We start from the raw sequence: 13142 nt of genomic DNA, 5'->3' as shown, positions 1-13142 counted from the left end.
CAAATTTCCTACCACTTAAATGACTCCTGCTGCTACTTAAAGCCGTCCTTCATGGCTACGTTCTCTAGGGACTGGCCTTCCTCGTGCCCATAAGAACCTGGGTCTTCCAACTGGAGTACAGAGCCATCCCAGGAGGGGTCCCTGAGAGATACCCAGAGGATGGCAGACAGACCATTGCTACCCGTTGCCATCTCCCTAGCCCTCATCTCTGGCCAATGGCATCCTTCCTTTGCAGAAACAGAGTATAGGGCTAGGAGGTGATTCCCACCCTGGCCAAGCTTCCCATTTCCTTCTCAGCGTGCCTTGAGGTTACTGCCACAGTTGAAAAATTTAGGATTATTCTGTGTCAGTCAGCCTGAGAAAGCGGGAGAGCTACCTGGGCTCACCCACCCACCCCCACTCCATGCTGGTAGCCAGGCAGGCAAGGAGGGCAGGGGTCGTGAGGAGAGACTCAGAGCCAGCCCCCTCCTTGGCTCCTGCACTGCAGAGGCCCCAGGAGTGGCAGCACCCTCTCTGTCTGGGAACAGCCCTCCCGGGGTGAGGCCAGCAGAAGCCATCAGGATGCTGCCTTCCTGGGGAGGGCAGACCCTCCAGTCAGGCAGAGGTCCAGAGCTGAGCTACTGGGTGAGCCCAGCAGCCAGGCTGTGGGGAGAGGCACATGGGGGACGTCCCAGGAGTGGGGGGTGAGGGGGAAGTGAGGACTCTTTTTGGTTTTGTCGAAAAAGGAGAAAAGCAGCCCATTTTCGGCAGGTGGTCTGTCGAAGTTTCCTATTGCCGAGTTTATTTTGGAAGATTGATGACAGGAATTGAGATCTGACATCCAAAACATGCCATGGTAAATCATCCTTCCCTTGCAGGGAATGACATGATTTTCCTCCACCTCTACAACTCAGCAGGCAGGGAGCCGGGCGGCATCGTCAGCATGTCAGCACGGATTCAATGTACCTCTCTGGACCCAGATGGAAGAGGAAATAATGTCTTGTTACAAACTAGGCCAGCTGCTCTCGCAGGTACAGATCAAGAGGAAAAAACGATGGAAATGCCTTCTCTGAGGGAGAAATGAAATGGGGCTTCTTTTAGTAACCTTGAGAAAGATCTGATGCCGAGGGCTGGGCCCTTTCAACTCCAGTCCCCAGCTGCCCCTGCGACCTCTGGGTCTTTTGTTGGGATATCAAATGCTGTCCTCAAGAAGACACGCTCCTGTTCTCTGGATCCATTACTTCAGAGGCCAGTCTCCTTGGGCGCGTCTCAGGTTCTCTGTGCAAATGACTCGGCTCCCCGCCCCGCCCCGGGCCTTCGGGTGATGCCAGGAGAGAAGGCTGAGGTGCAGCCTTTAATTTGTGTTGTCTCCCAATCTGACCCATTGACAATACTTTCTTAACAACAACAACAGCAACAATAACAAAACCACAACCTGCCCAAAGTGACTTGGCCAGAGCGGAGCTGCCCACACAGTGGTATGGGCATTACGTCCTCAGGAGCCGTCCACTTAGAGCGGCTCACTGACCTGTTCACTGAATGGGCAGGAGACCTTCTAAGGACCCAAACAGAGTAGAGATTATCTCTTTCTTCTTTCTAATACCTGCTGCTTCTTTGACTCCAGTTCTTTAGGGGATAAAGGAGCTGGACGGACAATGGGGCATGCCAGCTTTTCAGATTGAAACGGGGACCTGCTTTGCGGGGGCAGCCATTGTCTGGCCCTGGAGGGGTGCAGAGGTGGGTGGAAAGCAAAACGGCAGTCCTCTTCCCCATGTCAACATTCTGGAGGGACCCTGCACACTTCTCTGGAGGGTGTAGGGGCTCCCCTTAAAGATAGCGGAGCCAGCTGTGGGCCCCGCCCCCCACCCAGGGCCCGGTTACCAGCAGAGAGCAAGGCCTTTCAGATGTGTGAGACCAGGTTGTGGCTGGAGTTACTTACAGGAGGTCCTGAAAGAAAGAGAGAAAATGCCAGGGTCAGTGTCACTGATGCAAGTATGCCTTAGAAGCAGCGTCCAAGAATTCTTCGGCTGAGGGCTTTCCATCTGGTCTTCGAAGTTTGTATTTTCCTGGCCCACTTTCCCCAATATAATCTCTTCTGCCTTTATTTCATCTCCAAATTTTCATTATTGGATGAGAAATCCAGAGGTCTGGGCCCCAGGCGCAGCTGCTGGGGCCCTAACTTCCCGAATAGTCCCTTCCATGCCTCAGCTTCCCACCCCACAAAATGGGCCGCTCGGGGATGCTCTCCAACTTGTGTACACAGTTGCTTTGCAGAACACAGGGCGCTGGGCATCAGAGCACACTGCAAAAGGTCACCGTGTCACAGAACCGAGAGAGATTCCAATTATTAGCGCTCTTGTTGTCCTCTCTACGCTGTCGTGAAACACAGTGGAAAACAAGCAGGAAGCAGCAGGGACGGAGGTTTCTCAGTCGGTTCCCTGCCTGATGTCTATTGACCTGGTTTGGTTTCTGTTAAGCTGTGAGTCAGGCGGTTCTGCCCGCCTGGGTCTGCCGCCCACTACCTCTTCCTCACTGCCCACCTCTAGGAGCCAGCCTCACCCTCCCTCCACACCCCTCTCTTTTTTCTTTTCTCTTTTCTTCTCTTTTCTTTTTCCTTTCCTTCCCTTCCCTTCCCTTCCCTTCCCTTCCCTTCCCTTCCCTTCCCTTCCCTTCCCTTCCCTTTCCCCTTTCCTTTCCTTTTCCCTTTCCTTTCTTCTCCTCTTCTCCTAGTGTGTCCACTTGTTTTCCTTCCTCCCATAGGTCTCAGCAATAGTCCTATCTCATTACTGATAATGGCCAAGAATTACAAATTCAAATGCTCCCGCAAAAGGGGCAGGAAGATGGGTGGGAAGGAAAGGTGGAGAAAAGCAGCAGCAGAAAGATAGTGAACTGGAATGCATTTCTGCAAAACATGAGTCATGAAACCCCCAGGGCCTGTGGGATTCCCAGCTGAGCTTGGGGTGTCTGCCCAGCCCCTGGCGACTTGGCCACATTAACACAGCTGCTACTCCCGTTGCTTCTTTTATGCTTGGCCAATAAAGATTCCTTGTTTCTCCTTGCTCCCCACGTTCCCAAAGCCGGCTTCCTTCTTTCCACCTTCATCTGCCAGCTTCTCTGTCCTGGTCTCCATCCAGGAGGAAACAGCCTCTTTTATGGTGGCCCTGGTAAGCCATCACATTAAGGAGGAACAACACGCTTTAAATTAAAAAAAAAAAAAAAGTCAAGAGGTGCAGTGACCGGGGAAGGTGGGCCCCAGGCAGCCCTTCGGGCCTGCACACAGGGTTTCAGAACAGCAGGAGGGAGGCTGAGGGAAGAGGGAGCATCTGGGAGCGTTTAGGTTGAGGGGCAAGGGAATATCACTCAGAATCTGAAAATATCCCCAGAGTACAGCTTGCCAGACGGGCCAGCCCCGTTGGAAAGTCTGTGCCTCCTGGCTGGGGGAAGTGTCCTCGCGAGAAGCAGGCTGGTGACAAAGTTCAGCCCACAGCAATTTTGGATGGTTTAGTCACATGGAGGGCCCTATACCCGCTGACAGGGCCCTCGCTGCCAGTTCTGCAGGCTCTGGGGGGAGTCCCTGGCGACTCAACTGAGCTCCAATGCTGGCCCTGCCTGCTGTTAACAGTCTTGGCTGCAAGGGTATCATCAGATGTAGCCGGGCAGCCAACACAGGACTGGACAGTTAGCCAGGTCCCAGGAAAGCCATTTGCTGGGTCCATCCCTAAGTGATAGAAATTCTACTGAAGGTTTCAAAAGTTTTTACGTCACCATCACCACCATCACTCTACACACACCTTTGTGGTCCTTATTATGTGCCAGGCACGATTCTAAGTGTTTTCCTTTAGGAAAAAGGTCCTATTATCCCCACCTTGCAGAGGAAGAAACTGAGGCACAGAAAGGCTGAGTTACTTCCCCAGGGCTCTCCACGCTGCTCATTCAAAAAGCACCTCACCTCACCCCCAAATTGCCCACAGACCCGTCCCCTCTCCATATCACTCCCTGGCTCCTCACTCTAGATCCAACCCTCCCACCTTTCCTTTCTGGGCTCCTTTTTCAAATGCAACGAAATTTGCTCCGTCTAGCTCTCCCAGGCTAGCGTTCCCCCACCCATCCTTACACAGACTTCAACAAAGGGAAAGCCCCTATTTGTCAGTTGGCTCTGTACCATAGGAAGGGGAGGAGAGATAGGAGATTTATTTTTAAAAAAGTCTTTTTCTATCACATTCCCTCCCCCCCACCAAGGATAGTCCTCAAGAGTGTCCCTGGAAAATCTTAGGGCCCCTTGGAAAATTGCACTGATGCCCTGCCCCTGCTTTCATCAGACCTCCAGATGTCCAGGCAGATGCTTCACTTAACACTGTGTTCACTGCCCAGCTGCACTGGGAGGCTGGGGAGCCGAAGGCTTTGTAACATCCAGCTGTGCCTTGGTGTCACTAGTTGGTCTCCCGTGAGGGCCACTTGGCTATGCTCAGTAACATGGCTGTTGACTGACCCATCGTCCTGACCAGGCAGCAAAGGATGTACCTGTCCCAAGCACTGCCACGTGTCCACTGTACAGATGGGGAAGTAGAGGCCCAGGGGAGGTAGTGACCATGCAGCCATGCGTCTTCCTAACAAACCAAACTGCCTGTGTGGTTGCTCCAGAGGTACAGCCCACACTGACACATCCTGATGGAGGACCCCACCCTGTGCCTGCTGCAGCAGGGAGAACCATAAAGATTGCCCCAGTCCCCAAGGAGAGCAGAGCAGCGTGCAGCAGTTTCCCAGGGAGACGTCCACGGCAGCTGCCCCGGGCATGGAGGTTCTACCTGAGAACTTCCTCCCACTGCCTGAGAGCTTCGCCTTCCACCTGATGTCGGTCACCCACCAGCTCTGTGAGGATACTGCTGTCCTCCCCAGGGTTTGGCTGCCCTCCTCCAGTAAGCAGCGATGACCCTCCTAAATGGACGTGCAGGAACGGACTCCTAGGGAGAATCCTGGAGTAGTGTGCTGGGTCACGCATCCTTCAATCATTTTGTGTATGTTCATTCATTCATTCAACAAACACTTAACGATCACCTACCATGTCAGTCGCTGTGCTGGGCTATGACCACACAGAGATGAATAAGGCACAGTCTTTGCCCTTTGAGGAAGGAAAACTTCATTTTTTAAGCACCTAATATCTCCCAGGCCTAATGCTAAGCTCTAGTGATACAGAGATGAATAACTCATTTCCTCCTGTTGAGACGTCAACAGTTTCCTATGTTAGAAAGCTGGAGACCTTCCAGAGAGAGAAGAAAAATGAACAAAAGGATTTAAGGGACAAAGGTTTGCTGCAGAAGGGTGCATTCATTCAATCAATAACATTTATTAAGTGCCTACTATGTGGCAGGCATACTAAGTGCCTACTAAGTGCGGTCATTATAACAGCGCAGTTTAATCTTACAACAACAGGAGCGGATCACGTTATCATCCTCGTATCACAGATGAGGAACCTGAGATTTAGAGGATAAGCAGCCTGCCTAAGGTGGTCTCCCTGTCTTAACTGGCAACATCTGGGGCCTTCCTTCCTTCCTTCCTTCCTTCCTTCCTTCCTTCCTTCCTTCCTTCCTTCCTTCCTTCCTTTCTTCCTCCCTCCCTCCCTCCCTCCCTCCTTCCTTCCTTCCTCCCTTCCTCCTGTCCTTTCTTTTTTTAGGTTTAATTGCCATATAGTAGAGCCTGGATTTGAACCATGTGTCTCTTACCCAGAAGTCTGTGCTCTCCAGCTAGAGGTCATGAAGGTGATCAGGGCTGAGAGGGGCATCTTGGCTCTTCTAACGTGGGCAGGTAAGCCCCCACCCCCTTCCCAAAGGGCATGGCCCTGCCCAGACCCTGGACCCAGTCCTGGTTCTGGATAGGAAAGGAAAGAGCAACAGGGTAGCCCAGGTTCAATGTCATATGATCTGCGATCTGTTACCCTGCTTGACCCTGTGTTGCCAGCAGCTGGGGTCCTAGCCCCGACCCACGCCTCCTGGTGCCTGCTGCCAGGCTGCCTGCAGCTGACCACCTGCCAGTTGGCTCTGCCACGTGCCGACCCACCATTCTGCCAGGACAGATGCTCTGTGTCCCAGGCTTTCGTCAGAGATGGGGTGACTAACAGTGCCTGTCATGCTCTATCTGCTGAAGCAGGAGTTCTCAACTAGGGGTGATTTTGCCCCCTGGGGGATAGTTGGTAATATCTGGAGGCATTTTTGATAGTTACAATTGGGAGGCTTCTTCTGGTGTCTAGTGAGTAGAGGCCAGGGATACTGCTAAATATTCTACAACGCACAGGCAGCTTCCGACAGCAAAGCTTTGTCTGGCCCTACATATCAATCATGCCCCACAATGAATGAATGGGACCAGTCCTGCCTCCAGGCTCCCCGTGTGCTTGTGGCCCCTGGGTCCAGACCCCAGCCCTCACTCAATCTTGTGGTTTGCAAACTTTTGGGATCCCATTCTTCTACAGGTTGGCCTTTTCTACCTCACTCAAGACCTTGTTAGGACAAATAATAACTCATTTATTGAGCATTTATTCTGTGCCTGGCACTATGCAAAGAACTTTATGTACCTTGTTTCACTCAGTCCACCCAACAACCCAGTAAAGTAGAACTATTATTATTACTCCTATTCTGCAGATGAAAAAACTGAGGCCCAGAGAGTTCCAGGCAAGTGAGCATAGTCACAGAGCTCATGCATGGTAGTGGAACTCAAGTCTGCCTGACAGCACTGCAGCGTGAACACAGCTTGGCACAGCTTCACATGACCATGGGGTCCCAAAACTTGAAGGAGGCACACGTAGGAGAAATAAGGGAGCAGCCTCTGCCTTAAGGAGTGGTGAAGGAGGGAAACATGTGCAGCTTCAAAAACCATCAGGAGAAATTCATCAATGACAGGCATGATGGCCACTTAAGGGAAACTGAACGAGCTTGGAGGCAAGTTCTGTCCTTTGAGGTTGACATCAAAGAGAACAAGCCCTTCTCCCTTACAGCCCAGCGGCAGGAACACTGACCTTAAAGGGAGGGTCAAGGCTGATTTCTGGGGTAGACCGTCTGGATCTGGTCTGATGCCCTGGGCGCATGTCTGACAAATCATGCTTCTGACTGACAAGAGCACTTCCTCAAATCTTAGCTCACCGAGCTTCACTACAACCTAACTCCCATTTTACAGATGAGAAAAATGAGGCTCAGAAGGGACAGAACTTGCCTATGGTTTATGGCTGGTGAGTGATCCAGTGCCCTTTCCAGAAATTTGAGGGGAGGCAGGAGGCCTTACATGTCTTAGAAGAAATGGTGGTGTGCTGGAGCCATCTCATTCTACAGTCGGTGTTCAGGCACTTCTCATTGGCAGCTGCGAGGATTCACACCACAGAAATTGGCCAAAGCTACAAAGCAGCCGCACCCCCACCCCAAGAGCCAACAGTTAACTATTTCCCAGCATACTGCAGCTCAAATTTGTCTCATAACGATGTCTCTCATCCACAAGACATCCTCAGACCTTTCAGCTTGGACTGATTGAGAGTAACACGTCCTGAGAGGAATGGACAACAGTTAAAATCACACACACAACATCCTCTATACCTGCACTCATGGCAGACATTGCTAATCAATCATCACTAGTCTACCCCCAATGAGCCTTGACAAGGCTTCACAATCCTTTCCAACACAGCCACTATCAACCAGCAGGAACTGGCCCGTGAGATGGAACCTATTAGTCATCTAGGAACTAGAGCTATCTGGGGGGTGAAACACAGGGAAGCAAGTAGGCAAAGCATGCAGCTCCTTTCACTGAATCGTCAAGCAGGCCTGCATATAGCCATGGGGGGACAGCAGAGATGGAGGTGGAGAGGCTGGGTACTCAGGACTCCCCAGAAACACCTTATACCAGGAGTAAACATACTGGCATTAATTACAGCTCTGTCCCCTGTCCCCATGTAGCTGTCACGACTGTCAGAGGGACTGGGAGTTGTGAACGTGGAAGGAACAGGAGCCAGTGAGATCCCCTCTGGTTTAGTTCATTCCCTGGTCCCATGTGGTCCCCAGATGACCTACCACTGCCACATCTGGAGCCAGCGAAGGTCCACTCCAGTGGCCACCTTCCTGCAGATACCATGGAAGTGGCCTTCCCACCTGGAGGGGCCTCGGGCCTGCCGGCGTCTGGATCACTCTGCCCTTCAATCTGGAGGTTGTCCACTTCATATCCTTGCTTTCCATATTATCTGATGAGTGCCTGGGGATATGCAGGGGTGGTGGGCTGGGGGCAGGCTCAAATGCTTTGCCAGTCACTTGTGGACACGGAGGGCAGGCCTGGGTAGCAGACTCCATCGCTTCCCTAGCAGCCAGTCTCCCTTTCTTTTTCCTGACAGAACACTGATTTTATTCTGGTCTCTATTCATTCCCACACAGCCCCATGTCTCCAGGGAAGCTGATCAACCTCCAGGCCTAGGTAGGAAGGGGTGAGAGTAAGCGCCTGAAGCCTGGAACACGTGAAGATGGCCCTGGGTGGGCTTGGTCTGAGCAGGCCCAGGGGGAACACCCACAGCCAAGGACACTGAGGTATGGGAGATCCCATTCCAATTATTACAGTTCCCATCATGTCAGGTTCCCACATACCCTGCAATGGGGTGGGGGTGGGGGCGGGAAAGCAGCCCTGAGGCTCTGGGGAAGTGCCTGCAAGGGCTGCTGGGGGCAAGGGGCTACACAGACGGGGGAGGAGGAGCCTGGGCCTGGGGACATGGCAGTACCGGGTCCTGGCTGCAGGGGCCCTGCCCAGGAAACCGAGGGCAAAGCCTTACCCCTAGCAAGATAAACAACAGCTCCGACCAAAGATGGTCACAGGCCATACTCTTCAATGACCACTACAGCTGTAATCCTGGGAGGATGAGAGAGAAGGGAATGGTGTCAGGAACTGACCGAGCAGTGGGCCTGAAGGGCCAAGCATTAAACAGGAAGTGGCTGAGTTACTTTGGGTTATTTTTCTTACCTTTCAGCAGAGGCAGGGGCTTAAAAGCAAAGCTGAGAGCAGTACTGGGAGGGTGAATAGGACTGTGTCTCCACACACGAGTGAGTGTGTCCCCTTCGTGCCCACTTCACAAGTGTTTATTATCATAACCATGTGCTCCACGCCAGCTCTGTGTGGGCCGCTGCTGGAGTCTGTCAAAGTCACACATGGCCCCTGTCCTTGGGGCTTCTTCTCTAGCGCAGGAGAGGCCTCCACACCAAGCGGCTCCCCTGACACTCCATGCCTAGGCGTGGGCTTCTGGCCAGCTTCTCCCTCAAGCAGGGCTCAGCTGCCGGTCAACCCACTTGCTGTCTCTCCCAGACCTCCAGACTGAGCCAAGAATCCCCGGAGTCAGACTGTGGCCCCCAGGATGTCCCACCAGGGTTCAGGGTCCCTGATCCTGACTGACTGCCATCCAGGTTAGAGCGGGTCTGGGAGTGATGCAATCCACTGTCCCTCAGGGCCTCCACCCACCTAGAACCCCACTCCTCCGTGAGGTTCTGCCTGGGCTGCTACGTGGCTGGATGAGCCCGTCCCGTTGCCATTCAGCCTCTCTGCCTTCTCAAGGCGCCCCTCAGGCACCACACTTCTAACCCCAGACCTTCTTCCTGACACCGGATCTCGTCACCATATCTGATGTCCCTGTGGAAGGCCTGCTTGGGGCGGCTCAAACATCACAGTTCTGTTGGCAGAGCCCCACCAGGCAACTGCTGACGGGGGTGAGCGGCCAGGACGTTAGCCCTCAGAGGCCTTCGTAGGTCCTGTCTTTACAACCAGCCTCCCAAGGAGGGGATTTTCACCTGTAAAATCATACGTCTTGACAACCCATCATGGGGCTGACATCCCAAGTCTTTCATCTCATCATTGTCAGAAACACTAATATTTATTGAGCACTCACTTATCTCTAACAAGAGCCTGGCATGTTACATGTCACCTCATTTACTCTTCACAGTAGTCCTATTAGGGAACACTACTATTATGCACACTTAGCAGATGAGGAAACTGAGGCAGAGAGGTCAAGTTGCTGGCCCATGGTTGTACAGCCGGAACCAGGTACGCCCATAGCCTCAAAGTTATGCATTATCTCACCGAACAGTCACAACAACCCTGACATGAAGGTTCAGAGCTACTATTGCTCCATTTTACAGATGGGGTTCTTGAGGCACAGAAAAGTCATTTGTCCAAGGTCACGCAGCGGGTAAGTGGCAGAGATAGCATTTGGAATCATCCACACCCTAAAACTTTCCTTTTTAACCTTTACAGTTATTGCTTCAACTGTGAAAGCAAATAAGAGTCAACAAGATTTAGGTGATGGGGAGAGAGGGACAGACTGTTGAGAGAAAATCTACAGTGAATCCTTTCTAGTTCCTTTGAGGACCATGTGGTCTCATCCCAGGGCTAACATCAGACCACTCCCATCTCTTTCTTAAAGCAGCTCCCTGAGCGCCCCCCACTGAGGGCTGATAACTAACCCCCACCCCAGACACTTCCTGTCTGAGCAGGAACTACACCCTGTCACAGGCTCACACAGTCTCATTGTTTCTCGCTTTATTAACAGTAATGGAACAGAAACCTGGCTTGACAACTTCGATTTTTTGCTTATCAAACTGGGCTCCTCTCCTGCTCAGAATCATGGGTAAGAGCAAGGGCTTTGAAGCCAAACAGCCACAGGTTCAAATCTCGACTTTGCTATTTACTAGCTGGATGGCATTTGGCAAGTGACTTAACCTCTCTGAGTTCCAGTGTCCTTTCCTGTAAAATGGGGGTAATGATCATATCTAACTCGTTGGATTTTGAGGAGTAAATGAGAGAATTACAGATAAAGGGTTTAGCACTGTTCCTGCCTTAGAGTAAGCACTCAATAAATGATAGCTCGGGCAATCCTTATAGTTATGAAGTTGGAAATAATGACGTCCTACCCCTTCCTCTGTGTTCTAAGCAGAAGAACAGCTAACACTTAGAGAGCTTTTTCCGTGTGCCAAGCACCATTCTTAATGTCTTATGGCCAAATTCAGCCTTTATAAGCCTTACAAGATAGACCCCTCTGCTACCCTCATTTCACAGATGAGAAAATGGAGGCACAGAGAGGTGGTGTCTCCTGCTTAGGGCCAGGCTGGTGAAGGTCAGGCTAATCCAGGGCCCAGGCTGTTAGCTCCCCTTCTGTACTGCCTCATATGAGCCCCTGAAGCCCTGGAAACCATGAAAAACAAAACAGGCAGGGGTCAGAATGAGCTGAGATAAGCAGAGCAGGATGGATGGGGCTGGGTGACCACTGAATAAAACAGCACAGTCACCCAGCTTTGAACTGATGGTACAAATTACGCATGTTCTTGCTTCCTTGGGCCCCTGACCCTTCCAGGTGGGGGTCAGAATCAGAAGTCCTGAGGGAGGAAATCTCAGGGGTAGGTCTTGCTGGTGGAGATTACAGGCCCAATTCTGCAGATTCAGGCCAAGGGCAGGCATTGTTCTCTGGCCCCCGTTTCCTGGAACAGCCTCCGGCACAGAGCAGAGGGGCCGGGCTGCCAGAGCCCAGATGGGGGCGAGGGCCCAGGGAATTTGAAGAGGTTCTCTGGAAATCAATCAAGGTTGGGGCACCCATCAGACTCTGCCTGCTCTGACCCCTCGAATCAATTCTAATAAGGATGTGGAGTCTCACTTGAAGTGTCACCTTTGAATCTTCAAGAAGCAGTGAGGTGCTCCTACTGCCCTGGAGATATCTCCCAAGGAGAGTTACTTCCTGCCCCACCCCCAGCCCTGCTCTTGGTCTTTCCCAGGAAGTTAGCAGTTGAGCAAGTAGAGTTCCCTTGTTACAGCCAAAAAAGCACAAACAGTTCTCCAGCAAAGGTCATAGCATGTACTCTGCAGCTCCATACTACCTCTTCCAGCCATTTGGCTACGGTCTACACAGCCTCGTGTTACCGCACTCAATTCTCTCCCTTCAAATATTCAGTTAGCTTTGGTTCTCATTTGCAGGAGCAGATGCCAGTCACATGTTTTTCTACCTGTCTTTTCTGCTGGATTGTGAAATTTCTGTTGGGTCATAATACAGAGTGTTTTATAATAGCATAATCAAGTGTGATCATTTACTCTTTAGTCACTACTCCAAGAGCAGTTGAGGGAGATTAGATGCTGCAAACTCCAGTGCCTACAAGGAGCCAGGCAAGGAACACAAACAAATGAAGCAGGCCAGGTGGAGTGCGATAGGGAGCGGTAGAGACTGTGGAAAAGTGCTAAGGGCTTGCTTGTGTGTCTCAAATGGAGTTACTACCCATGAGCTCCAACCAAGTACTGCCAAGTAAGGAATGAAGACTCACTATTGTCAAATCTGGGAAATATTCAAGAAAAGCCCCAAACTGGATGTTTTATGAAAAATCTTCTGATTTTTAAATGTTGATGTTAATTTAAGAAAATTTAAAAACAAGCCAAACAAAGCTGCATTTGGTCCTCAAGCTGCTAATTCACAGTATACCATCTCTAGGGACCTTCCAGGCTAGGTCTGTTCCAATTCCACAGCCCCGAACTGCTGGCCCAGTATATATGCTGAGAATATCCTTGCTGAATATGTAAATGAGTATAGGGGTGGGTCCACTGGCTATCACTGAAATGAAGGATCTGTGAAGAACTAATGTCTTAACAGTGTTTGGAAACTGAACTTGTGTTTGAGAGTTAGCTGTAACTAGGTGTGGAATTGTTTGGTTATGCCATCTTCAAGCATATACACCGTTCCATTTTTGCCTCCCTCCTTCCACTGACCATGAAAGCCCAGAGGTAAAGACACACACGGAACAAGGCCCAAGCCTAAAGATATCAAGTGAGTTAGAAAGCTGAGTTTTACTCAGGCCTGGAGGTAAAGCAGGCTTATGTTGAGTAGGATTGGGATTAATCGATAATTAGTGAGATTCTTAATTATCCCTGAGTATGTATTTTTCCTAAATCTTACTTGAATTGTACACAATGAGGAATATAGACCATGATTAGTAATTAATAAGAGCTAATGCTTGGTCATAATACAGAGTGTTTTATAATAGCTTAATCGAGTGGAAAATGTGCTTGTCTCTGTCCCTAAATTAATCATGTCTCAAGCAGCTATGTTATTTGCCCATCAGGCCATGTTTAAGGCATTTGTATGTAACTGTGGGCCAGGGAGCCGTAAAGAAATACACAACCTC

At 51.0% G+C, this 13142-nt stretch overlaps 1 protein-coding gene across 10 annotated transcripts in view; it reads right to left on the bottom strand.

Moving 5' to 3' along the window:
- COL13A1 (collagen type XIII alpha 1 chain) overlaps window positions 1-13142 on the bottom strand; it is a 144323-nt gene that overhangs the window by 81453 nt on the left and 49728 nt on the right. The window lies entirely within an intron of this gene.

This window comes from Rhinolophus hipposideros, assembly GCF_964194185.1.
Source record: "Rhinolophus hipposideros genome assembly, chromosome: 15".
Lineage (NCBI taxonomy): Eukaryota > Metazoa > Chordata > Mammalia > Chiroptera > Rhinolophidae > Rhinolophus > Rhinolophus hipposideros.
This window is presented reverse-complemented; position numbering and strand designations above follow the sequence as displayed.